The following is a 26,704-nucleotide window of genomic DNA, read 5'->3' as shown; positions in this document are numbered from 1 at the left end:
CCTAACATTTTCCTTTATTGATTTTCAGGAGAACTCCCCCCTAGGAAAGCCTACAAAGGAGAATAAAAACTGCCATATAAAAATGCTCTAGTAGTCTTCATAGTTCAATAGCATATTTACAACCATGACTAATACTGAATGCTTCAGAGAGGGAATAAACTCCATACTGCACCTATATGTGCAATATCATCACAAAACATTTTTTCTGATTCCAGTTGATCAGCTTATGCTGTAAAGAATAAAGACAGAGAGACTTTTTCATTTTATTCTGGACATTGTTACTGCTCTTATTGTCTTTTTTATGTTTTGAATTTATTTTTATTAATTTATGATAATGTAATACTTTTACATAATTCCTTTCATCCAGAAGTGCCTTACAAATGAATTGCAGTCCCTATACACCTGTGTTGGAATAGGACAATTGTTAAACACCACACATAGTAATAGTGCTCAATAGTGCTCAAAAGAGGAAGTAAAAAAAATTAGAGCTGAATCTGACCCCTGGTCTTTATAACCAGGGTCTGGCCTGCAAATACTAAAGCCCCTGAATAATTTTATTCATGTGAGTAGTCCCACTGTGTAATTCATTGTAGGATCAGACCTTGACAATGGACTGTAACTAATATTAGAAAGGTTTCAGAGTAACAGCCGTGTTAGTCTGTATTCGCAAAAAGAAAAGGAGTACTTGTGGCACCTTAGAGACTAACCAATTTATTTGAGCATAAGCTTTCGTGAGCTACAGCGCACTTCATCGGATGCATACTGTGGAAAGTGTAGAAGATCTTTTTATATACACACAAAGCATGAAAAAATACCTCCTCCCACCCCACTCACCTGCTGGTAAGATATTGCATTGAAAAACTAGGTATCAACTACTGGTTCAGTAGTAATAAGGTGTACAGTGAGTCCAATGGAACTACTCACGCTATTAACTCAACTCACTATGTTACTCACATGTTTCAATGTTCTCAGGATCAGGCTCATGCATTTCTTCTTTGAAGAGATTACTGTGGTGATGGCCTATGACTTTTTTTTTTTTTTAATGTCATGAGTTGGTTTCTCTTTGTTTTTTCCTTTGGAGCAATTGCTATGACATTAGTTTAATATGCGCTTGATAATAAGTCCTTTAATTTGGTTGTGATAAGAAGTTTCATATATTAAAATCCATTTGTGGATTGGTCAATAAATACAGAAAGTTTTCACGCTCTTATGGCCACCTTCTTTCTTAGGCAGGGACATGTCTATTATCTTCTTTCTTAGACAGCGACATGTTTAAATAGTAATTCAGTTCTGCCTCTTTGATTGTGGTGAAACACAGCAGGCCTGATTTTCCACTGCCTAGCACCTTCTGTAACTAGTTACACCAGTGCAAACACTGCCATTCTGGCTTAATTTTAAACAATTTATTTTGATCATTTGGAGTAATTATTCCATATTTTGGCTCTTTTTTATTATTTTGGATTCAACAATAGTTAAGAACAAAAACCAGACAAGTCCTTTAGGAAGGGGAAAAGTGCAGATAGATTTCCATAAATGGAAATCTCTCCCCAACGCTGTTTGCTGGAATCCCTTGGTTGTAGTCAAGCCTCAGTGTAAAGATTTCCTATTCAGAGCAATCTGGCCTTCACCATTTTAACTACCCTTCTTCATTAATTCTTCCTTGGGAATAAAAAAAATGTTTATGCTAAGATTAGCTGAGACCCCCTAATTCACTGGGTGGGGATTATTTTAATTATTAATTTGTGTAAAAAATGTAAAACCGACTGTTTTTAGTGCAAAGACTGTCAACCCAAACCCAGATGTTTCTACAATGGGCTTTTAAGAAAATTCAAAAATAACATAATCAGACACACAACATATAGGCAGCACTTTGAAAATGTTGCCATCTCTCCCCAAGCTTTTAGGAGTACCAGGCTTGTACCCTATCAATTACAACATCCTTTCTACCCACAAGTTACCTACATAGAGCCTAATTCTAATCCTTTATTTCTTCTTAATAATCTTCAGGTAATTCTTTGTAGCCTTTGCAATAAAAATCCATCACTGCAGCATATTGATTTGGTCAGTAATTTTAACAATCCAAGCATACAGACCTTAATTTTTAGTCCATTTGTTTTAAACATTTCTTTTGAAAATACATTCAAAACCAATTAAGCAATTTCCATGGAAAGTGCTTATTATTAAAGGAAATACGTTACAAAATCATTTTTCAAGCAGTTCTAAGAGATGTGATTTTGTTTGTTTTGTATTTTAATAAGGTCTAGGTGAGTTGGGGTTTATAGTAGAATACACATCCTTTCACCTACAGGTTGCCAGGCTGGGGTTTTCAAAAGCACCTAAGTGACATAGGAGCACAAGTCCCATTGACTCTCCTTGGGACTATGCTTCTAAGACAATTAGGGGCTTTTGAAAATTCTACCACTAGTTTATATTTAGCCATGCTTGATAGTGATTAAAAATTGTTCCCAGTAACCGCTGCTAGTTGTTACCATCTGATACTGAAATGGGATTGTGGGCGTGCTCCAGTCTCTAGTAAATAAGTAAGCCATCATCACAATTGGCACTGCGCTGCACTCATACTGGCAGTCTCAGCAGACAACCAAAGATTGAATACATCTGGAGACTGAACTAACATCTTCATCTCATCCACCCTGCACCTGGGTGGAGGTAACAGAGAGAAGCTTGCATTCCATCTGTCTCTGTACTCTTTTTTTTTTAAATAGAGGAAGGACTTCAGTTTCCAAGGCTGCCAGTTCACCATTTTTTGTAGGCCCTGATTTATTTTTAATATTATTTTAAATTGAGACTATATTTGCCTTATAAAGCATTAAGATTGAAATATTAAAGTGGATTAAGTATCATCACAGTGAAGAGCCATACACTGGCACTGATTCATGTTATTTCATGAACACCACAATTGTCCAGTTGTTTCTTTCATGGGATTGAAAAGTGATAGTTAACCACCTGCTTTTATTGTAACTGAATTTAGTATTCCAAGATAAACTTATTCAATTAGAAGACCAAAAATTTACAGACAGCTGTGCCTTAGTAAGAAAAGTTAAGTCTTCTTGGTGTGGAACGCTATAGCTTTAAGGGGGAATGTTTTACTTTCTTCTTTATGGTCAATGACATCTTCCTCAACTACAGCCGTGTGGGAAGCAAAGACGACGCCTTTGGCTGAGGCCTTATGTTTTTGTAAGTGATGTGTGTAAGTAACATCTCATGTGTTTCACAGTTTCAGCAGGCTGAAAATTCTATATTTGACATCAGTTTCATTTAGCCCCTAAGGGCGAAGGGAACTGGCCTTGGAGGATATGGGGCTCATGCTGGATTGAGCAAAATTTATATGGTTTTATTGTTGTATTACAGTGACAGAAGGATACTATGAATTTGCCAGCCCAAAATAACATTAAAATTAGGAAGCTGAGTTGAGGCCCGGCTGAAAATCAGGTTGTTCAGGGTATTCACTTTTGGGGGAGGGAAAAAAAAGTTGTTAGTGTGACTGACTATAAAATTAATCATGCGGGATAGCACCACATCGTATAGTACGGCATTTACTTCCATAACACAATCCAATTGACCTGACATCTCACACACTGCATCAAAGGTTCAAATGTCTCTCTGTCGGCAGTGCAATATTTTGATCAGTGTCCGAAGGACCATTCTCTGCCCTGTCCACTCAGAACTGTACAAAAGGGGACAAATAAAAGAAGACACAAATGACAAATGGTACTTCCTCTCTGTTAAGCTAGTGCACCTTGGGACAGACCAGGTTCTCTCACCTTCCTGCCTCTGATGCAACTGCTGAACTCACAAGCCATAAAATAAAACAAAGAATCATGACTATTGAACCTAATACGAATTTTGTTTTAAACATATGTTGGGTGGAGGCAGCAGTCTGCAGGAAGTATCAGATGCTGCTGCTGGACGCTTATCCTTTTTCTCTGAACAGCAGCAAGTTAATGAGAGGAAGGGTAAAATGTTAAATTTTCCTTATAAAAAATGACATTAGTTATAAGGATACATTTTAAGACTACAAGATATACACATGATATATTCTACAGCTGTTTCTTCAGCAGACTGGAAGGACTGAAAAACTCTAGAGGCTATTTTGTGTGCAGAGCAGCAGACATTTAATTAATCTCAGCTCCAGAGTTTAACAGCCAAGATGTGGTTTTTGAACATCTCTCTTCTAGTTAACAGAACATCTGTGGCACAAAAAGCAGAACTTAAATAAATCTGAATGTATTTAAAAAACTTCCGTCTTTTTACTATTATTTCTTTAAATGGTTTTCCAAAGATCTGAACATTCAACTCCTTTCCCCTCTCATTTGCAAGCTTACCCTTTCAGTCAGTGATACGTCTTAACATTTAAACGGGGCCATGTCACAACAGAGGGAGTTAAAAACTGATTAATCCAATAAAAAAAAATCTACACCGCACACTGTCTTTCCCCAATTTTGGGTATATTCTTGAACATACACTAAAGCCACAATACTGGTGCTTTATTATAAAATAAACGTCAAAGGATTTTTAAAACTATGGGGCAGATTCTCAGCTGGTGTGGATTTACACCAGTTGAGGGTTTGACACCATAAATGACATTCCACTACTGGAGGCTGAAGTCTTTTTCTGTGTTATCAGAGACATAAACTAGAAAATATGCTTCTCTATACTTCAAAGGTAAAACTGAAGGAGTCATGAAAGAGAAATTTAAAACAAAAATGCTATTGCTAGGTCTTACCTGGCAATAATGCACACAAAGCACCATTAAGCGACGGAGTTCTGGTTGCCATATGCACAAATTTTCCATCTGAATTCTGGTTCCCCAAAAACTAGCAGAGAGAGAACTTGGCAGGTCCTCTGAGACAGCATTCAGAGAAGAGCATTCTGAGTGGGCTGAGGTTTGACACAAGTATTCATGTAGCTTATTCTTTCTCCCAGTAGGAGAATCTATAATATGCACTGGGCTTGGTGGGGGATGAAGGGAACACTGCTAGTCAGAACACTGATGCTCTGTGATGTTGCTTCTGCCGCTAATGTGCTCTCATTTTGGTGCTATTTCCATGTTGGTCCAGAACTTGGTGCAAGGGTTTTTTGTTTGGTTCTACCTTACAACCCAAAGTGAGCAGACAATTGCAGATGAGCAGAAGACAAATATCTAGAGACAACAAGGGTGGAGTGCCAGCTGAATGCTGAAGTATGAATATTCCTTTTCAGTTGCAAAATCTTGGACACTTTTGTAAACTATTCAAATAATAAAAAGAAACGAAGTCTTTCTCTGTGTATATTTCGTTGTCATTAATAGTGAAAATCATAGACCTTAATGATAACATTCATCCTTATGCAAACGACCAGAAGGTATATGCACCATTCAAATCTTGCTTAATCCTTATTTTGATGGCTTAAATGGAACTCAAGAGTTGTATATGGTTTAATCTGGCCCGTGCACAGGGATAAAATTCACCCTAAAAGGAGAGACAAAGCATGTCTCATCACAGCTGCAATATTCATTTCTGGAATGAACCCAACTGGTGTTATCCAAGCTACTACAGACAAGCAGTTTGAGATTTTCCAGTTCCTAATGATTATACAGTAAACTGGAGTCAGTTGGCTATTTTCCACTGAGAGCAAAACTCTCTTTGTACTTAATATCTCCTTGAAATAGAGGTGGTATAAGAGAAGTCTGTCTTTTTATTGATTAATTATTAATTATGTTTATTATTTATTGCTTCAGTACACCAAGAAAATTTAATCCAGGTGGTTGCAGTGTAGGGCAAAACTACACAATGTGCAGCACATCTTGTTATACCACTTTAGATGCAACCTCTATAGGAACAACCAGCCTGGTAACAACTTGAGGCTCTGTCTCATTTTTCTGAGGGTCAGGTACAACAGTGTGCACAATATTTCAGTCTGGATTTCCATTTCAGTGACTGGAACAGTGGAACTCCTCGTGTATTCATGACAGGTTTCAGAGTAGCAGCCGTGTTAGTCTGTATTCGCAAAAAGAAAAGGAGTACTTGTGGCACCTTAGAGACTAACCAATTTATTTGAGCAAGGTGCCACAAGCACTCCTTTTCTTTTCTCGTGTATTCATGTATTTCTTCCAGGCCATTTCCTCCATTCTTTAAGATGGTTTAGAGCAGTGGTTCTCAAACTAGGGGCTGCCGCTTGTTCAGGGAAAGCCCCTGGAGGGCCGGGCTGGTTTGTTTACCTGCCGCGTCTGCAGGTTCGGCCGATCGTGGCTCCCACTGGCCGCGGTTCAGCTCTCCAGGCCAATGGGGGCTGTGGGAAGGGCGGCCAGCACATCCCTCGGCCCTTGCCACTTCCCGCAGCCCCCATTGGCCTGGAGCGGCAAACCGTGGCCAGTGGGAGCCGCGATCGGCCGAACCTGCAGATGCGGCAGGTAAACAAACTGGCCTGGACCGCCAGGGACTTTCCCTGAACAAGTGGCGCCCCTAGTTTGAGAACCACTGGTTTAGAGGAAAGGGTAAACCCGCCCGCACCCCCAGAGTGCACCTGAAAAGTTACCTCATACTATACTGTATTACAGGAAATAATTTCTCTGCAACCCCAGCCGGAGACCAATGTATGCTGTGAAATGTGATGCTCAATAGCTTTCAACAAGTACCCATTAATTTATGAAGAATTAAAAAACTGATTGCCAAGTAGGTGTATAGTTTGTGCAAACCATCAGCTTGATTTAGAGAAGTGTTGAACACCTACAGCTCCCATGGAAATCCAAGAGTAGTGGGTGCTCAGTGCCTCTGAAGATCAGTTCCCAAGTTATTTAATTCTCATCTCAGTGAAGTCTCTGGCACAAATCTTATGAACTTCAATGGGAGCATGATCTCCCATTTCTCGTCTCTTTCTTTAACCTTGGAGTTTGTCAGTTTTAGATGTGATCCTGCATCTCAGTCACTAGCTCTAAGTCAGATTCATCAGATTTACATTACCGCATGGGCACATACCCTGTAATGTAAAGGACAGCCTGTCTTTCGATATTAGTGTGAAAGTAAAGACATAGGGAGAATACAAAATAAGGCAAGAAAACTCTCTGAAACAGCCCATACTTCTGCTTTCCTGGAGTCCTAAACTTTTTAACCAGTACACATTTTAAAAGATACTTCTTAAATTCTCTCTCACTGGACCCTCTCTCTAGTTCTGAGACATTTCCCCAGCCCTCTGCTCCCACTTGATTTCTCTGTAGTATCTTCTGTATCTTCAGATTGTTTTAGAGGGACATTTTGATATTTACGTTTCAAGGTTCAGATCACAACCACCACTACAAAAAAGAAGCAGCAGCATTTGCCAGTTTCTGTGTTCTCCAACGTGAACTGAAAAATATGTATACTGAGCTGTGTCAGTGAGAATCATGATCCTCATGGCTCATAAAATCTCATCCATCCCCTTTGTAAAGGGTCTATTCTCCTTTGTGCAGAGCAAGAGTTTACAACTTCAAAACAAGGAACCATATGGCATACATATTTTTAAACAAATCTTGGAAAATTGACCAGTTTGGGCACCTGGTTAACCGCGTGGCTCCAGCTGCAGTTACATAACTTGTGCTAAGTGGTGGTGTTGTATTTGCCATGGACACCGCAGCTTAAAATCAGCAAACTGTGGGCCCAATTCATGGCTGCCCTGTACCTTATTCGGTTATTTATGCCCATGAAAAGTCACAATAGTATGACTGTAGAATGCTGTCATTCTGATTTGGTAGCATTCCACAAGACACCTCTTAACCTTCTCTTTGATAAAGTAAATAGATTGAGCTCATTGAGTCTTTCACTATAAGGCATGTTTTCCAATTCTTTAATCATTCTCGCGGCTCGTCTCTGAACCCTTTACAATTTTGCAACATTCATCTTGAGTTGTGGAAACCCAAATTGGACTCAATATTCCAGTAGCAGCTGCACGAACTCCAAATACAGAAGTAAGATAATCTCCTTATACCTACTCAATATTCCCCTGTTATAAATCCAAGGTCACCTTTCACTTCTGTTTGTCTTCTTCCATGCCATCCGTTATGCTTGGAATTCCCTTTCACTCCTTGTGAAAACAAACAAAACAAAAACATATCTGCACATCCTTGAGATATAGCCTCAGTATGTGTATTGCATTTGTCCGAACCATATTCGCTGTTTCTGGCTTAGACTGGGAGCAACTTAGAAGAGCTGTGCAGACAACAGATTTTTCAGTTCACTGGCTGTACCCCTCCAAAAAAATTATTTTGGGTGAACCCCAATGGTTTTTTTTTTTAATTTTTGGCAACCTAAAAATGGTTTTTTGTTTCAGCTCAAAACAAACATTATGTTCAACTTGAAATGAAATGTTTCATTTCACTTGAGGGATTTTTGTTTTTTTTCACCGTTTTAAAATTTTATTTTAATAAAAGTGAAGTAAATTTCAAAATGAAGTCATTTTGAATTTAAAAAAATCATTTTGAAAATGTCAAAATGTAATGTTTAGAATATCTTGGAATTTTTTAAATCTTTTTTTGACTGTACCAATTCAGTAAATTTGACATTAATTCAAAACATTTTTTTGGTTGAACCAAATCTGCATTTTTAGGCAAACCAAGTTTTGTCTGAAAAATTTCGCCCAGCTTTATTTTTTCTTGAGATCAGGATTTTGGGCCTGATTCTCCACTCTCTTTCACCTTATGCAGTTATTTGCATTGGTGCAAAGTGGGTATAAAACACTATCACCATTAAATGACTGGAGCATGCTGATTTGGTAGGGTTTTGCACCCACTTTGCACAGGGGTAAACGACTAAACAAAGTGCAAGGTCACAGAGAATCATCCCCCTTGTTTTCCCTCTATCTGCACAGTGTTTAATCTAGCTCCCAATTAAGTCTCACAGGACCCCTTTGGGTATGTCTACACCACTGTTAAACATTCACAGCTGGCCCAAGTCAGCTGGGCTCACAGGGCTGTAAAATTGCTGTGTGAACCTTTGGGCTTGGAGTGGAGCCTGAGGTAGGAGGGTCCCAGAACCTGGGCTCCTGCTGAGCCTGGATGTCTACGCTGCAATTGTTAGCCCCATAACCCGAGCCCCGCGAGCATAGGTGCTGGAAGTAAAGGTGCTGGGGTCGGTAATGCCCCCTGGCTTGAAGTGGTTTCCATTATATACAAGGTTTACAGTTTGATTCAATGGCTCACAGCACACCCACTACACAAATTGTTCCAGCACCACTGTCCACGAGCCTGAGTCAGCTGATCTGGGCCAGCCATGGCCATGCCATGGATCTTTTATTCCAGTGTAGACATACCCTTTGTTACTACCCTGGTTTTACAGAAGAGTAAAATGAGGCCGAGAGCACTCAAGTGATTTGCCCAAGGTCACACATCCAGGAACAGAATAAAGGACTCATCTTGAACGTGTATGAGCCAAAGTATTAAAATACCTCAGTTAAGATCTTTCTGCTCCACAAACCTTGGATTTGATTCCTTTATATATTTCTCTGTGTAAGCGGGAGAATAGTCCCGCTATCGTGGGGAACTTTCCTGGCTTCTGCACTACTCCGGTGAAGTGGGCTAGTGAAAGGATCTGAGTCCTCGCTCCCACTTCCTTTACCCAGTGGCTTGCCCTTCCACTCTTCTGTCTGGCAGAGTCCTCATAACCCCAACAAGGCTGGGCCCAGGATTCCTGGGGGGCTCGACTCCCAACCCTGCTGTGGTCACCTAGGACAGGGGCTAGGATGTCCCCACTCCGGGGTACTCTCTCTGCACTGGGCACGTCTCTGACCTACTGACCATTACGTACAATTTAAAGCAAATGCACGTTATTTAATCAACAATTAATTTTAAAAAGAATAAGGAAAAATGGGAAAGGTTAAAGGAAACACATCACTCCGCTCTGTGGCAGGGAACATCACAAACAGTGTCTCTGGAATGTCAGAGCAGTTCACAGTCTGTTCCCTGTAAGTCGCAGGCCTTCTTCTCAGGCCCTGGCTGTGCTGTAGGGATACTGTGGGTTGGACACTTGCTCTGGTGGTGGCCACACGCTCTCACAGGCTCTAAGTGGTAGGACCCTTCTTCCCAGTGTCACCCCCACCCAAACTCCAAAGCAAAACTCCAAAGCAAACAGACACTGTTGGGCTTGTAGCAGGGTGCTGGTGTAAAAGCCCCTAATTAGCCCCACCCAGTCAGTTCCAATCAGGGGAAACAGATTGGGGCTGATGGAAAAGGCCTGATGCCGGCCTGAGGATTGGCAACACCTGCTGGCCTGACAAGCCAAGGGCTATAAAGGCTGGGAGGGAGCCAGAAGGCTGGGGAGCAGCCAGGGAGAAATCAGTCAGTGAACTGGAGGCCGCCTACCTGAAGGCTGGCTCTGCCTGTAAAGGAGGAGATTAATCCTGTAAAGTTGTATATATATAACCCTTCTGCCCGTCAGAGTTGGCAGCAACAAGGGCCGGGTTCAATATCTAGGGGATCCATTCCAATAACACAATGCAAAACCGGCTCGAGCCCCCACCCAGTGACCTGGGACAAATATATACTACCCCTGCTGGGCGCCTCCAAGAGGCAATACTTCCTCTCTTGCAAGCATAGAGTCTGAGTGTGGCAAAAAGCCTTTTAATAACAGAGAGAAACAATGTGGCATTATGTTGGGAAAACACCACCAACAGGATTCATAACACAAACCATGAGCAAAAACCCACCCCAAGCAAATTGGGTCGTGTCCTTTCCCTTTGGTTCTTGAGTCTAGCAACGCGAAATCACCCAAAGTCCCAAAAGTCCAATGACCCAAAAGTCTCTGTCCCTGGTCAGGGCAGCCCCAGAGTTTGAAAGTTTATCTGCAGAGCTTTACCTCCCAACCTGGGTGGAGATCGGAGGAGGGGAGGAAGAAGAGAGGTAAGGGGCACCTTACATGATCTGAAGCTGACTGCCCCGCAGCTCCATAGGGCACCAGTCCGCGTCCCACAAGCAGCTCCCATCATCCCACGAACTGCTCCGCTCCACGTCCCACAAGCAGCTCCTGCCATCCTGCAAACTGCTCCACAATATATCTTCAGGCTCCCCCACTACTTAACACAACACTCAGTGATTTCAGCTCTTAGTCAGTTCAGCTCTTTAGTGAATTCAGCTTGTAGTAGGGGAGCCTCAGTGCTTATGCACTATTAGCCCAAAGTGAGCTCAGCAGCCTGTAACTAGACTCCTAATAGAATCAAAATTAACTCTGATATTCTACAGTGGAGAGAGGAGGAAGTGCAATTAGCATGTAAGGTGTATCACTCACCAAGGGGCCCATGCCATCAAGTATTAATACTTGTCCCCGGTCTTTTTCAATTCACAGAGTTTTGGAACCCATGACCCTTGCCTAGCAAGTGCTACTTAGTTGATGGTGAGTCCCTCCATCATAACAAAAGGCCAAGTACAGTTCCAAGCACAGTTCCCATAATCAGGATAATAACAATTTATTCTTCCTGCCCCAATAACAGAGACACTGGGGATCCCACAGCAGCCAAAGTGACCATTTGGGCAGCTACGGCCTCATTCTAGGTGGGGTGGGTGTGCCTATGCAAATGAGATCGGCCCCTGAAGTTCTTTTCCACAACTTGCCACACCTCACCACCAGATGTCAGGGTGGAGCTCATCCTGACTCTGCTTACATATAGATAGACACTGGTGGTGGGATAACCTTTAGTGAATAAAGACACAGGTGTTGCACAACCCTGAAGCCTCTTTGAACCTTATTGGGGGCAGCAAGCGGGCCTCAGGAAGAGGGGGGGGGTCATGGGCCCTGTTACAGGGCTGTAAACACTATGTAAAGTTGGAGCTTGCATATTTGCTGGTGATGAGATTTTCATTTAGTTCACGTCTGAAAGCAAATCTCTTTCATTCTCCAGCCTCTGGGTTTGCTGGGTTACAGAGAAACCAGAGGAGAGCCTTCAGCCACAGCAGGTATATAGTTGTTAGCATTCTAAACATTTACCAGCAACATGAGTTTTGAGAAAGAAATGCAATCCTTTTGCGCTGTGTGAGCAGAATTCTTCAGATCCATACCACTGACTAGGGGAATTCCAGAATGGTGGGTTTTGTAATGAGATTTCCAGAGCCATCTACATCTGCACCATAGTTTGCAAAATGCTGCTTTAAAACTGGGATGAATACACCTGCCCCACCCACACCGCCACAACAGTCACAACCAAATTAACATTTCTGAGCATCCTTTGTACTTTTTTTACCTATCTAAAAATATCAGAGCTCTTCACAGAGATAATAAGGTGGGTGAGGTAATATCCTTTATTGGACCAACTTCTGTTGGTGAGAGAGACACACGCTTTTGAGCTTGTCTCTCTCCTCAACAGAAGTTGGTCCAAAAAAAAGATATTACCTCATCCATCTTGTCTCTCTAAGATTCTGGGACTGACAGGATGACCGATCCACTGCACAAAGCCCTTCATAGCCAGAGGATGAGGTGATGCACACCTGTGCACCGAGGGTGGTGCAGAGTTACACTAGCCCCATGGCAGCTTTGGTGGCATTTTGCCTCAGAGAGGAAAGAGACCTCTTGGAGTTCTTTGGTGCATGGGACAGTACAAAAATTTCTATTTTCAGTTAATGCATGCAGCATAATCTTTCCTGGCCGATTTGGTTAGCACAGCAGAGCTGTGGGGAGCTGTACATTTAAAAGGCTCTGGCAAGAGGTAGTTGGATCTAGTTGTTATGTTCTGCAGAAGTTCATGTTATGCAATGCTGATCAGTTAGAACTCAGATACTGCATGAAATAGAGTTCTGTCGAGACTCCTTGGCTCAGAGTAAACACTGAACACTACAAAATCATGGCTTTGCCTACACCCTGCCCCCCTTTGGGGCATTGGTTTCCTCATGGGATGCATCACAGCAGCAGCCATACACTCTCCTGAGCACAGGGAATTCAATCCTGTCTGGTTCTCCCACAGGCCACGAAGTGTAGGGAAGTCTTCTTACTACTCTCTCTCCCTCGCTGCATGCCTCCATAGGCCTGGCCAGAATCTATCCCTGAATTAAGCCCCACAGGACCCCTTTATTACTACCCTAATTTTACAGAGGAGTACATGAGGCCCACAGCAGTCAAGTAATTTGCCCAAGGTCACACAGCATGGCATTGTCATATCCGGGACTAGAATAAAGGACTCAGGTCCTCACCAGAACTGGTTTCCTCTTGAAACGTTTGGACATAAGGGCTTTCTAGGACGCAGCCATCTGGTGCACGTGACAGTATCAGCCACTTTGTTTCATTTAGCTAAACCACACTTTAGCTTTTTCATTCCTCAGAACTCTCCTACCAGAGAAACAAATTTAGGTATTTCTTGATTTGAACACACCTCACTTCAGCTCCCAACCATAGTAACTTATTCCATATGCTCACGACCATTGATATGAAGGTAGTTCTGCCACATTGCCCATTTACTTCCCAAAGCCTAGAAACAGACGGATAAACAAAGCATGGAATATCTGTGTCTGGCTGCACCTGATTTTCGTTTGAAATCCACACAAAATTTGGGTCTCAGTAGATCAATTTAAAATAAGGAAATATTCCCATAAACCCCTCTTACTTCTCCAAACAAAATCAAACATGGATGCATTCTGGATTAGAGGACCTAAACTGACTTGGAGATAAGATTGCCTACGTTTTGTTCTAGACTTAGAAAGCCACAAAGTATTGTAAAAGGTTTCTTGTTGTGTGTTATGTACTTATTTATTTGGAATTTAACCGAGGTTTTACTGAAATTTAAAGTCATATTTCCCAATTTATTTCATAGGCTTTTCCCCTCCCCCTCCCGAGTACTTTCTGTGCAATGTTGGCTGAACTGAATATGAAATAAAAATCTCTTCTTGCAGTTAAAACAAAAACCTCACTTCTTTTTCCAAGAGATCAAGTCACCAAGATGTCTGGAAGTTTAATACAGGTCTTTCATGTTAAGCTGATACTCTCCATGCTTTTGAAAACTGCCTGTGAAAATGATCAAAATATTGAAAATGAAGGAAACCTGTCCCTCTGGAGAGAGGCAGACATGAGAAGGACATAGAATTATAATGCTACAATTTGAGCAGGGGAGACGTGGTGTTTTACTGACACAGGTGATTAACATTATCTGGCAGTATGTTCAACCTACATTTTCCCCCTCCACCTTAGCCTCTGACTCTCTCCACGAAGAAAACAACACTGAAAAGCACTGGGCAAGCTTTGTGACCTTTCAGCATATTTGTTACACTCTGTCCTTTCCAAATCTCCTACATCAAATCTGCAGTTGTTTTAATAACATGTCAACAACAGGTGCTGTCTTTGGAATCCGGTTTCTCCTGCTCAGATGCTTCATCACAGGCATTTAGTGTTTCCCTGTTCAGGAGAATGAAGTAGTGTGGCCTACCACCACCCTGTTTATGTGGGTTGCCCTTCTATTTCTGATCACCAGCAGGTTGTTTGCACACCGTCAGTGTCTCTCAAGGAGAGTGGTTTTGGCTGCCATTTGCCCCTAGCTTCCGTCTTTTTGGCCAGCAGTCATTCTGGAAGCCCTGCCCAGGCTTATTGCTTCAAAGGAAGCAGAGATAAGATGGAATGTTCTTTTTATTAGAGAGTGAATGGACAAGTGAGAAAGGAACTTAGTTGAGATCAGAATAGCCAACAGGATCCATATTGGGACCATATTCATTAATGATCTGGAAAAAGGGGGTGAACAGTGAAGTGGCAAAGTTTGTGGATGATACAAACTTATTCAAGATAGTTAAGTCCAAAGGTTACAGGGGGATCTCACAAAACAGGGTGACTGGACAATAAAATGGCAGATGAAATTCAACATTGATAAATGGAAAGTAATGCACATTGGAAAACATAATCCCAACTATACATATAAAATGATGGGTTCTAAATTAACTATTACCACCCAAGAGAGAGATCTTGGAGTCACCACAGATAACTTCCTCTCAGTGTGCAGCAGTGATCAAAAAGGCTAACAGCATGTTAGGAGCTATTAGGAAAGGGATAGATAATAAGACAGACAATATCATAATGCCACTATAAAAATGCATAGTACTGCTCACATGTTGAATACTGGGTGTAGTTCTGGTTGCCCCATCTCAAAAAGGATATAATGGAACTGGAAAAGGTTCAGAGAAAGGCAACAAAAATGATTAGGAGTATGGAATGGCTTCCATACGAGGAGAGACTAAAAAGATTAGGGCTTTGAATGAATAGGTTTAATACAAACAAGAGAAAGTACTTTTTCACACCACTCACCTGTGGAACTCATTGCCACAGAATGACAAAAGTATGACTGGTTTCAAAAAAGAATGGGATAAATTAATAGAGGTTAAGCCCATCAGTGCTATTAGCCAAGATTATCAGGCATGCACAACCCGATGCTCAGGACAACCCTAAAGCTCTGACTACCAGAAGCCAGGAGTGGAAGACAAGGAGAATCACTCCACAACTGCCTTGTTCTGTACAGTCCACCTGAAGCTCTGGTATGGGCCACTGTCAGAGACAGGATACTTGGCAAGATGGACGATGGTCTGACCCAGATGGCAGCTCTTAAGTTCTTACGATGGTAGTATAAAATGGCCTTACAAAATGGAGAAGACTTTTGAGGGGCAATGACCACAACTTTGTTCGGGAAATTGGGACCTTTTGTTGCACAGCATAACGACAATGTAAGTTCTTGAATTTTTTTTAAATGTCATTTTAAATTGTATTCTAAACTGGGAAAAGGCCAGGTTCTACTACTTGGATTCTGAACAAAAATTAGGCTAGTTGGGCATGGTATAAGGAACTGTATCTCTCCGTTTGGAGCACTCTGAGGAATTCTCCAAGCTGAAGGTGGGTGGTGCATTAGTTTTGAAAATCAGGCCCCTGGTCTGGGCATTGTGGCCCTAGTGACATCCTTGGCAAATGGGATTTTCAGGAGTCACTTTTCCCATGAGGCCTAGCCACTGCTATGCCCACTAGTTGCCAAATGCCACAGTTTCCTTCTGCCGTGGGCTCCAAACAGCAAGAAGATGCACAGGCTCAGGATATACATACAGGCTCAGAAATGCAAAGGTACTTGGTTGAGTAAGGCAAACCTTTAATCATTCATATTCTGCCTGCTCAGGCTAAGCACAGGTGCAATGCTGCAGAAAAGGAATGTACACAAGGTAAGGGGCCACAGCAGCATCTATCTGTCTTTTAAGTTATTTATACCTGTCCCTATTACCTTAGTATCTGACCACTCCTCATTGTATAGTATTTTTATCCTCGCCACACTCCTGTGAGATATGGAAGTACTATTATCCCCATATTACAGATGGGGTACTAAGCCCAGAGAAACTAAGAGTACATCTACATTGTAATAAAAAACCGTTTACACTGAGTCTCAAAGCCTCAGTCAATTGACTTGGGCTCATGGGGCTCAGGCTGCAGGGCTAAAAATGGCAGCTCTTAAGCCAAAATATCTGCACTGCCATTTTTAGCCCCTTGCCCGAGTCCCGCGAACCCAAGTTAGCTGCCCAGTGGCCAGTCTTTTATTGAAGTGGATGGCAAACATGGCATGAACCACAGCTGAAGTGAGCCACAGCCCACTTATGAAAATTATGGCAATAATTCCTCTAGTGATCCACACTCAGGCATACAGACGAGATTTTTCAAAGAAGTTAGGCGCTCACTGCAAGTCAATGAGAGGTGAGTGTAGGATTTTCAAAGAGCATCTAAGGTGACTTGGAAGCACATTCCAATGTTCAATATCTAAGAAGAATTTCGGTGGGATTTGGGCACTTCTGAAAATCAGACACAATGGGGACTTGTGCACCTAAATGACTTAGGTGCTTCGGAAAATCCCAGCTGACATCTTCTACTCTTTCACACCGCAACTGTAATCACCTCACTTTCGCCTCAGGCCTTGAAGCAATGGAACTTTTTTGTATCCTATCAATTTAAACTGCTGCTTCAGAATACGCAGTTACATTTCTACAGCATGTGTTTCTTGAGCCTATTACAATTATGACTGTCACATTAAAACAAGATTCCAGGTCAAATATCTTGGACTAGAACTATGCAACCAAATATACAGACCTGCCTAATAACAGTAACTGAGAATGTAAGATCTCACTAGGCGTTCATTTTACATCACACAATTTTATTTTTATTGTGATGTTTCTCTAAACCAAAGCAAATTTGCTCTGAGTAATTTTTCTCTTACTGATGTTAGCTGTACAAATATTTACTGACTGCTGAAGCAGGGTTTCAGTTAAAACTGCTTTTATCCAGCTAAATTAGGTAATTTACTCTGTCATATACCATTAAAAGGGAAGAATTTCCACTCCAAAATATAGTCTTTATTTATGGTGAAAGGTGATTTACTACATTTGACCTTGTACTAATGGGTGAGTTTTTAAAAAATGTATTGGAGCTCAATAATGCAGTCTCCTAGCCATCAATTTAAGCCTGGGCTTCAGTTGGCTGAACCTGGGATTGAGTGGGAAAGAAGAAGTGGAGGCATAAGGGTAGTTTGATTTCTATATTGGGGCGGGGGTGGGGGCTCCAGCCAAGCTAATGGAGCCACGCTTGGGGGAGGGAATTCCGTGCCTGCAGGTCTGGCCTTACCATGAGGTGAACTGAGGTGGCCTCCTCAGGCGCCAGACTGTGTGGGGGCGCCACTAGGACCCAGAGTGAAGAAAATTGTGTCTGCTGCTGGTGCATATGTATTCTCTCTGCTCTAGATGCACAGAGATGGTGGAGTGCTGTGCTGGAGGAAGGAGGGCACAAGAGACATAATAGGCAGGCTGGAGAAAAGGTGAGAGGGAATAATAGAAAGCAGCAGGAGCTGCAGGGAGAGAGAGAGGAGGAGGAGCCTCTTATGTACCTCTCTAGCACTCAGGAGCTGGACTGATTAACACCAGCTTCTCAGGGAGCTTCCTGTTTCCTGCTGCTTCCCTGAACCCACTTGAGGAGAACAGGCAGTCAACTGAAGTAGTAGGAGCCAGTTAGGCCCTTAAGACGCTGCTATCTTCCCTCACTCAGGCCCTGCTACCAGCCTGCTTATTTGTCCCCTTCAATTGAGTGTTGAGAGCCACTATAGCTGGCACAGAACAGCAGTCATGAATGAAAGAAGAAAACGCCCCTCTGGGGCAGAATTCAGAAAAACAAAGAAAGCAAAGGAAGCTTTTCTGTCTAAGTAGGAAGGAGCTCTCCTGAGATGCATAGACACAAATGTTCATGGTGAGCCTTCCGGCCCCAGTGAGGATGTGAGTGGTGAGGAGATGCCTGATCTTCCCGTTAGTCAGAGTGCAGGTGACCTGGCAGCTACTGCAGCATCCTTATCTCCATCTCAAATGGATGTAACCATGCACATTCCTGAAGAAAAGTGTAGATCAGAGAAGAGTGTAGCTGAGGCGCAAGAAACAGCTGCTGCTGAGTTTAGTTCCTTAAGTCTAGATGATCCAGGACTGTGGACCCCCTTGAGAAGTAGCCTGAGGGACTTCCTTGTACTGCCTGGGCCACAGCAAGTGAAAAACTTCATGTTCCCCAAAGACAATGAAAATAGAAGTTTCCATCCAACACATTACTGGTCTGAAATCCCCAATGGTGACAAAGTGGAGAGGCCATGGCTTATGTACTCAAAGACCCAGAATGCTGCATACTGTTTTCGTTGCAAACTCTTCCAGTCTAATGTTCCAGCCACACTGGGTTCTACAGGAACAAAGGACTGGAAAAATCTGGCTAGAAATCTGGCATGCCATGAGAAGGCAGCAAATCACCAGAGAGCATTCCATAGGTGGAAAGAGCTTGAGATTAGACTAAGGTTACAGGCCACCATAGATGATCAGCATAAAGAGAAGATTTCATCAGAGTCTCTTTATTGGCAAAATGTTCTGAAAAGGCTCATTGCCATTGTGAGAATGCTTGCTACCCAAAAGCTAGCATTGCATGGCACTTCAGATCAGCTGTATGTGCCAAACAATGGAAACTTCCTTAAAATTGTGGAGCTGATGGCTGAGTTTGATGCTGTACTCCAGGAGCATCTAAGAAGAATCACCACCCAAGAAATGTAGACACACCACTACCTTGGAAAAACAATTCAAAATGAGATCATACAGTTACTGGCAACAAAAATCAAACAGAAGATTCTGGCAGATCTGAAGTCAGCAAGATATTACTCTGTTATTCTGGACTGCACACCTGACATCAGCCGTACGGAACAAATGACTTTAATGGTGCATTTTGTAACAACAACAGAACCTAGTGAAAATGTCCCTGCAATGGTGACTGTCAGAGAGCATTTTCTAGAATTTATTGATATTGATGATACTACAGGAGCTGGTATGACAAATGTGCTTCTTAAAAAGCTGGGAGATACGGGAATTGCAATAGCTGACATGAGAGGTCAGGGCTACGATAATGGTGCCAACATGAGAGAAAAGAACAGAGGAGTGCAGACACGGACCCGAGAGTTAAACCCTCGAGCTTTTTTTGGTCCCATGCAGTTCTCATTCATTGAACTTGGTGGTCAGTGATGCAGCATCAGCTTCTAGTGAGGCTGCTGAATTTTTTAATGTAATTCAAAGCATCTATGTATTTTTCTCTGCATCAATTTATTGATGGCAAATTTTGAAGCAACATCTGGGAACATCCTCTCTGACACTGAAACCACTGAGTGCCACACGATGGGAAAGTCGAGTGGAGGCGATAAAGCCTATCAAACACCAAATTGGGAAGATAGATGATGCCATAGTTGGAGGACAATGCTATGACAGGAACTGTTGTGGGAGAACAGTGGCAGAGGGAAATGGAATCACCAGAAACATACATAACTTCACATTTCTGTGTGGCTTAGTGTTGTGGCATGACATACTGTTTGAAATAAATGTTGTAAGCAAGAGACTCCGAGATGTTGACCTTGATATATCTGGAGCAATGGAACAACTGGACAAAGCAAAGTCATACTTACAGCCTTACCGGTCAGATGAGGGATTTCAAAACGTTCTGAAGAGTGCACAGACGTTGGTAGAGGAACTTCACACTGAAGCTATTTTCCCACCCATTCAAGAATACAAGAGTCACCGAAGAAGAAGACATTTTGATTACGAGGCATGGGATAATCCCATAAGAGACCCCAAACAACAATTCAAAGTTGAATTCTTTAACCAGGTGCTAGATTGTGCAATACAGTCAGTTGAAGAACGTTTCATGCAGCTCAAGGAACACAGCAGTATATCTGGGATGTTGTATGATAGTCCAAAACTCCTCACTATACCTGAAGAAGACGTACACCAGCAATGCAAGGCACTAGAAACAATGTTGACACATGATGACATGCGCGATATTGACGCGAGTGATTTAGGTGATGAACTGAAAGCCCTTTCAAGATACATTTCAGCAGGATCAACTCCAAAGGCTGTTCTGGAATATATGTGCACAAATAAGACGATCACTCTCTTTCCAAATGCTTTTGTTGCTCTGCGCATACTTCTAACACTTCCTGTAACAGTTGCCAGTGGAGAACGCAGCTTCTCCAAGATGAAATTAATTAAAACACATCTACACTCCACAATGACTCAAGAGAGACTGGTCGGCCTTACAACCATCTCAATAGAGTATGAGCTGGCCCAGACTGTGGACCTTCAGCAGGAAGCAGTTCAAATCTTTGCAACCAAGAAGGCACGGAAAGCACCACTTTGATTATTCAAACAGATAATAATGCCAGTGTTTACTATGCAGACAAGAAAAGTTACATTTGCTGTTCAGGCATTTGAAAATTAAGTGTTACTTAAAATTTTTGAACAAGGCATTTTAAATGGTTAGTTCTCCTTCATTGGGGTAGGTAGCAGAGCAGTACCATGAGAGGAGTAGAACAGAAAGAAGGCAGAATTGAGACCTTTCAAAGTTTTGGCCCAAGCAAGGGGGCATGGGGGCGTCATTTGAGCTCCCTGCCTCAGGTGCCAAAATGTTGTGGGCCGGCCTTACCCACAGGGTTGCCATTTCAAATCTGGGGGACGGGCAACTTTAACCGTGATTCCAGGGGCTACTTAGGCAACTGAAAACTCTAGTGTTTTTGCAGATAATAACTTAGAAATATCTGACAGGAGCATGGTATCTAATTCCTATATCAAGAAAGAAAATTAAATAAATATTAGACCCACTCAGCTCTAGTACTAACATGTTCTGACATCTTGTGGCAAGTCACTTATGGGACACTGATTAGGTTTAAAATTGTAATGTATATTATTACTCATATACTCTTACTAAAGTCAGAAGGGTCAATCATGATCAGCTAGTCTGACGTCCTGCACATTGCAGGCCACAGAACCTCACCCACTAATTCCTGTAATAGACCCCTAAGCTCTGGCTGAGTTACTGAAGTCCTCAAATCATGGTTTAAAGATTTCAAGTTACAGAGGTTCCACCATTTACACTAATTTAAACCTGCAAGTGACCCCATGCTGCAGAGGAAGGTGAAAAACTCCCACGGTCTCTGCCAATCTGACCTGGGGGAAAATTCCTTCCCAAAGCCAAATACGACCATCAGTTAGACCCTGAACACGTGGGCAAGACCTACCAGACAGATACCTGGGAAAAAACTCTCTGTAGTAACTCAGAGCCCTCCCAATCGAGCGTCCTATCTCCAGCCGTTGGGGATTTTTGCTACAGGCAGTCGCTGATGAACCACATGCTACTGTAGGCAATCTCATCATACCATCCCCTCCATAAACTTATCTAGCTCAGTCTTGAAGCCAGTTAGGTCTTTTGCCCCCACTGCTCCCCTTGGAAGGCTGTTCCAGGACTTCACTCCCAATGATGGTTAGAAACCTTTGCCTAATTTCAAGCCTAAACTTGTTGATGGCCAGTTTATATGTATTTGTTCTGGGGTCCACATAGATGCTTAAATTAAGTAACTCCTCTCCCTCCCTAGTATTTATGCCTATGATATATTTATACAGAGTAATCATGTCTCCCCTCAGCTTTCTATTGGTTAGACTAAACAAGCCAAACTCTTTGAGTCTCTTCTTATAAGGTAGGTTCTCCATTCCTCAGATCATCTTAGTAGCCCTTCCCTGTACCTCTTTCAGTTTGAATTAATCTTTCTTAAACTTGGGAGACCAGAATTGCACACAATACTCCAGATGAGGTCTCACCAGTGCCATGTATAAGGGTACTAACACTTCCCTATCTCTACTGGAAATACCTCACCTGATACATCCTAGGACTGCATTAGCCTTTTTCACAGCCGCATCAGATTCATGGTGCATAGTCATCCTGTGATCAACCAATATACCCAGCTCTTTCTTCTCCGCTGTCACTTCCAACTGATAAGTTCCCAGTTTATAGCAAAAATTCTTGTTGTTAGTCCCTAAATGCATGACCTTGCACTTTGCACTATTAAATATCACCCAATTTCTATTACTCCAGTTTACAAGGTCATCCAGATCTTCTTGTAGGATATTCCGGTCCTCCGAGGTATTGGCAATACCTCCCAGCTTTATGTCATCTGCAAATTTTATTAGCACACTCTCACAGAAAAAGAACAATATATAGAGAAAGAAACAAAAGCCCTCCATACAGAGAACTCCTATTGATTATTTGTTAGAGCTGCTTGGGGATTCTCTTGGGATATCTTTCTAACATTGTACATCTTTAATATAAAGGGGATTAAAAAACAAAACCAAAAGAATATAAGCAGGATTTACAGGATCAGACACCCCTTAACCATGTCTGATGCACTAATCAGGTTTTGAAGTAATTACTACTACTTCCTGGCCCTATTCTGCAGCCCTTCCACTGAGTTACATTTACTCATGTGAGTAGTTCCATTTAAATGTGTTGTTTGCATGAGCACAGGTTTCCGAATCAGGTCCTCTGAAAAAAAGAGAGAGGGATGCAAATTCAGACTCCAGAGGCAAAATTTATAAACCATTAGTTAGTCAAGCAACCTGGGAGCAGTCCTATTGGTTTGAATGGAACAACCCATATGAGTAAGAGTTACTTATGTGAGTTTGCAACAATGGGCTCTTATATAGTATCTCTGAGGAGGGAAAAGAGGAGCTGGAGAAAATCTGTTCAGCTATCATGGTAATTAACATTTTGGCACAGTTAAAATAGGCTTTCACCTGTTAACTGCTCTCACTTTGGGTATAAAAACTTGTTAGTCTGAACAAAAAAGGAAGGAAGGATCTGTCAACATGTTGTAAATAGGGATAGCAGCAGTTAGAAAATTGGGCTCTAATCAGTGTGCACATTTTCTTTCTTTCTTTTTCTTTTGAATTATACTTCTTCATATCTGACTTACATGTGCAGTAGGAAGGCAGTTATTTGCAGTTGTTCTAGGTGCATAAAAATTCATGAAAATTGGCCTGATTCACCATTGCCTTCCAGCTCATGCAGTCATTTGTGAGTATAAAAGTATATCAGAGCGTGGTGGCAGCATTTTACATCCCTTTTGTATTGATGTAAGTGACTGTACAAGGTATAGGGCAACAATGAATTTATTTATAGGATCTTGATTCTCCAAATCCTTACTTACAAATAAGTCCACTGATTTCTCTGGGACTAGTAAGGATTTGTGGAAGGAAGCCCTACATTTGCACTTAATTGCACCCTACTTATTGCACTTAAAATAAAAGATATTCTTTGAAAATTTTAGCACGCTTCCCTGCCCCCCAAAATTAAATATAATCTGCTATTCTGTGCAGATAGCATAATGTACAAGTAGATAAGAACATGAAATTGTATTTGAGATGATGTAATTGTAATTTAAGATTTAAAGCAAAATATGTTTGCTAAAGAAAAATTTTTGGAATAGCCAGATCTTTTCATGCAAACTGAGCTCATACTTAAAAACTTTTCCCTAGAAAGAACGTATTCCAGGACACCCAGTTCCTCACAGCAGCTTGAAATTAGAAACAACTTCTCCTCCCATCAACTGAATACCAAAACACAGCATGTTCATCCTCCCACCATGGTTGATTACTTGCTGGACTAATTTAAACCAGAAAGAAAAACTTTAACTAGGGAGGGTTCACACAATGTTTTAAAGCTTGGTGAGTTGCTTTAAACAACAGATTCTTGGCAGCAAAAGCTATTCAAGATGCTCTTTCGTTTATAGAATGCATTAATATTAGCCAAATATTACGAGTTAATTTCTCCAGAGTCCTCAAAGGATGGAAAACACTGTCTAGAAGAGGTGGAACCCTTCAAAACGCACAAAATTCAAGACCCTACTGGGTACTAACATTCTTTGAAATGTCTGCTTTTAATTACGCTCATAGCCTTTCTGCCAGATAGCAGGTGGACTGGCTTTCAATTCAAGTGGGATCTTACATAAACTCCTCTCAGCAATTCTCTTTAAAGGATTCTCTTTTAAGGCATCCTGCATCAAGATGAACTCAAGCAAATGTTCTTCATTCAGATGCAGCTACTTACATAGAAAATAAGGTGCTGAATTCTGTAGTGAAAAAAGGCAACAAATCTTAAACTTACTCCATTTCCCCTTATCTACTAACCAGCTGCATGACTTCCCTGTTTTGGAAAAATAACACTCCTTCTCTGAATCCAGCTTGGCAGAACTAATTCAGACCTGCAGTTAGTTTTCATTCATTCTCACCTTCAGTTCAATCTGCCAGGGATACTATTTTTTTCTTTACAGCAGCTTGGTCAAATTTTTGCTGCACCGTCCATGGGCGGAATTAATGCAGCTGCATATATAAGTGTGATCGAAAGAGGCAGAAATTCAAACTCCCTGTTTCATCACTTGAGTTTGCATGTGCCACCAGGTTTTTGTGCATGGGCTCTTTGCTGACAGACATAAGAGGGTAGAGGTTTGAGAATTCCTAGAGGTATTATTACACTATGCCAAAAATATCTATGAGGAATTTGGAGAATGGTATAGATGTTGTGTTTGATCTTTTGGAGTGACTAGGTATTTTGGTAAGGGACACGTGTGTCTCTCTGAAAAGCACACATTTTATAGTAGACTACGTGCATTTTTGTCATTAACGCCCCAATTCAACAAAACATGAGATTTTAACATATGCAACAGTGCTTTGCTGAACCAGGGGCTACATCATTTTATAGACAAACATCCCATAAGTGTCTCTTCTTCCTGAATACATGTACAATTCTCATTAGCATCACTGCGGTGTTTATGTGAGAAAGTAAGGTGAGCACATTCTTAACAAATCTACCATTTTTAAGAAGCATTATTGTTTTCTGTTAAAGATCAAATGAAAAATACAGGATATTTGAATAACTATAGATCTTTCTGAAAATAATAATACTGGGTGCACTTGTGTTATCTTGGCCTCCATCAACTATGGTATAGCTAAGGAGCTCTCTGTAAACCATTATAAGGCTTTGGTTCTCATGTCTCATAGCAAAAAAGGAAAAGCTCAAAAGTGCAGCTTTCCATGAAAGAAGCAGATATTGAACACTATATATGGGCCTTGATTCTGGATGAATTTCAGCTAGTACAGAGGGACAGAACAAGTAGGTCAGTGTACCACTTAGGTCTCTCTCAGGGGACCAGATTCTCAGCTATTGTAAATTGATGTAGCACTGTCAGTTTACTTCATCTGAAAAGCTGGTCCAAGCACTCAGTGTAGAGTTTAAGACTATGTCTACACTACAGACCTTACAGCGGCACAACAGCGGTAGCTATGTCGGCAGGAGAATGTCTCCTGCCGACATAAACCTGTCCACACTGGCCCTTCTGTAGGTGTAACTTATGTCTACAGGGGTGTCTATGTTTTTTCACACCCCTGACCAACCAAAGTTTTACTGACAAAAGTGCTAGTGTAGACATAGCCTAAGTGGTGCATAAACCTTATGCTGGTCCTCTCCACACAAGTGAAGTTCACTCTATGCCGATCCTCTTGAGTCGGTGGCATGTGACTAAGTAAGTGTTGTCCATTCAAACCAAACGTAGGTATCATCCTGCTATTAATCCCCACTTCTCCAACACAGAACAGCAGAAACAGTGAGAAATCCATACCACCAGCAGCAGCCACGTGTCCAGCAGGACATATTGACTGCTTTTGCTTATACAGATATTCTCCCTTCAGTAACTTCAGTCTGGTAATGGAATAGGATTAACTGGGAAAGGAAACGTATCATGTGATTATGTGGGACACCTAAAAGATCAGTATATCATCGGGGCTCTCTTTCATCCTGTATCATAGGCACATTCATTTCAAACAGAGTTTCTTCGCTATCTAGGTTCTCATTTGAGTAACTTGAAAATTAGTGATAACTTTTGAGAAAAAATGTCATCCAAATTTTGAATTTTTGAAAACCGACCGGTTCTATAATCTGGCCTGATATGACAATTGTTTTCCCAAGCAAATTTCAATAACTTGTGTCAAAATTTCATAAAAGTCAGGGTTTTTTTTGGACACCTGCTACTATAGTCTGGAGTGCTTCCTGAGAGAGAATCAGAGAGAACAGGAACAGTCATCTGTTTTGGGAGAGATGTCTTAATCATTTATGGAAGCATAACACAATACAATATAGAAACAGGCATCTGGTGAGGAGACAGGCCTTAATTACATACATAAGGAGGCACATGTGTGGTTATTGTGCCTTGTTTCAGATGCTTTTTGCACCTTTTTAACAGCTTTATACCTGTGTTACGCTTTAAAACAGGGCATTTCAAAGTCGGCTACTTCAGAATGTGAGGTTTTCTTTAATTAAGCAAATGATTTAAAGTATCTTAAAATATTCATTTAAATGAGTTATTTACATTT

The 26,704-nt window shown here is 41.5% G+C and overlaps 1 protein-coding gene across 2 annotated transcripts in view; it reads left to right on the top strand.

The window, feature by feature from the left end:
• LOC141998375 (uncharacterized) overlaps positions 1-26,704 on the top strand; it is a 137,375-nt gene that overhangs the window by 8,452 nt on the left and 102,219 nt on the right. The window contains exon 2 of one of the 2 annotated variants that reach the window (XR_012641828.1): positions 29-837. The exons of the other annotated variant lie outside the window; for it this stretch is intronic. The gene's annotated coding sequence lies outside the window, so the exon portion shown is untranslated. Of the gene's footprint in view, positions 1-28; positions 838-26,704 lie in introns of those variants that run through there. 2 annotated transcript variants of the gene reach the window in all.

The sequence above is a fragment of the Natator depressus genome, chromosome 1 (genome assembly GCF_965152275.1).
Source record: "Natator depressus isolate rNatDep1 chromosome 1, rNatDep2.hap1, whole genome shotgun sequence".
In the NCBI taxonomy this organism is placed as follows: Eukaryota; Metazoa; Chordata; order Testudines; family Cheloniidae; genus Natator; species Natator depressus.
Note: the sequence above shows the minus strand (reverse complement) of the source record. Positions and strands in the feature narration are given on the sequence as shown.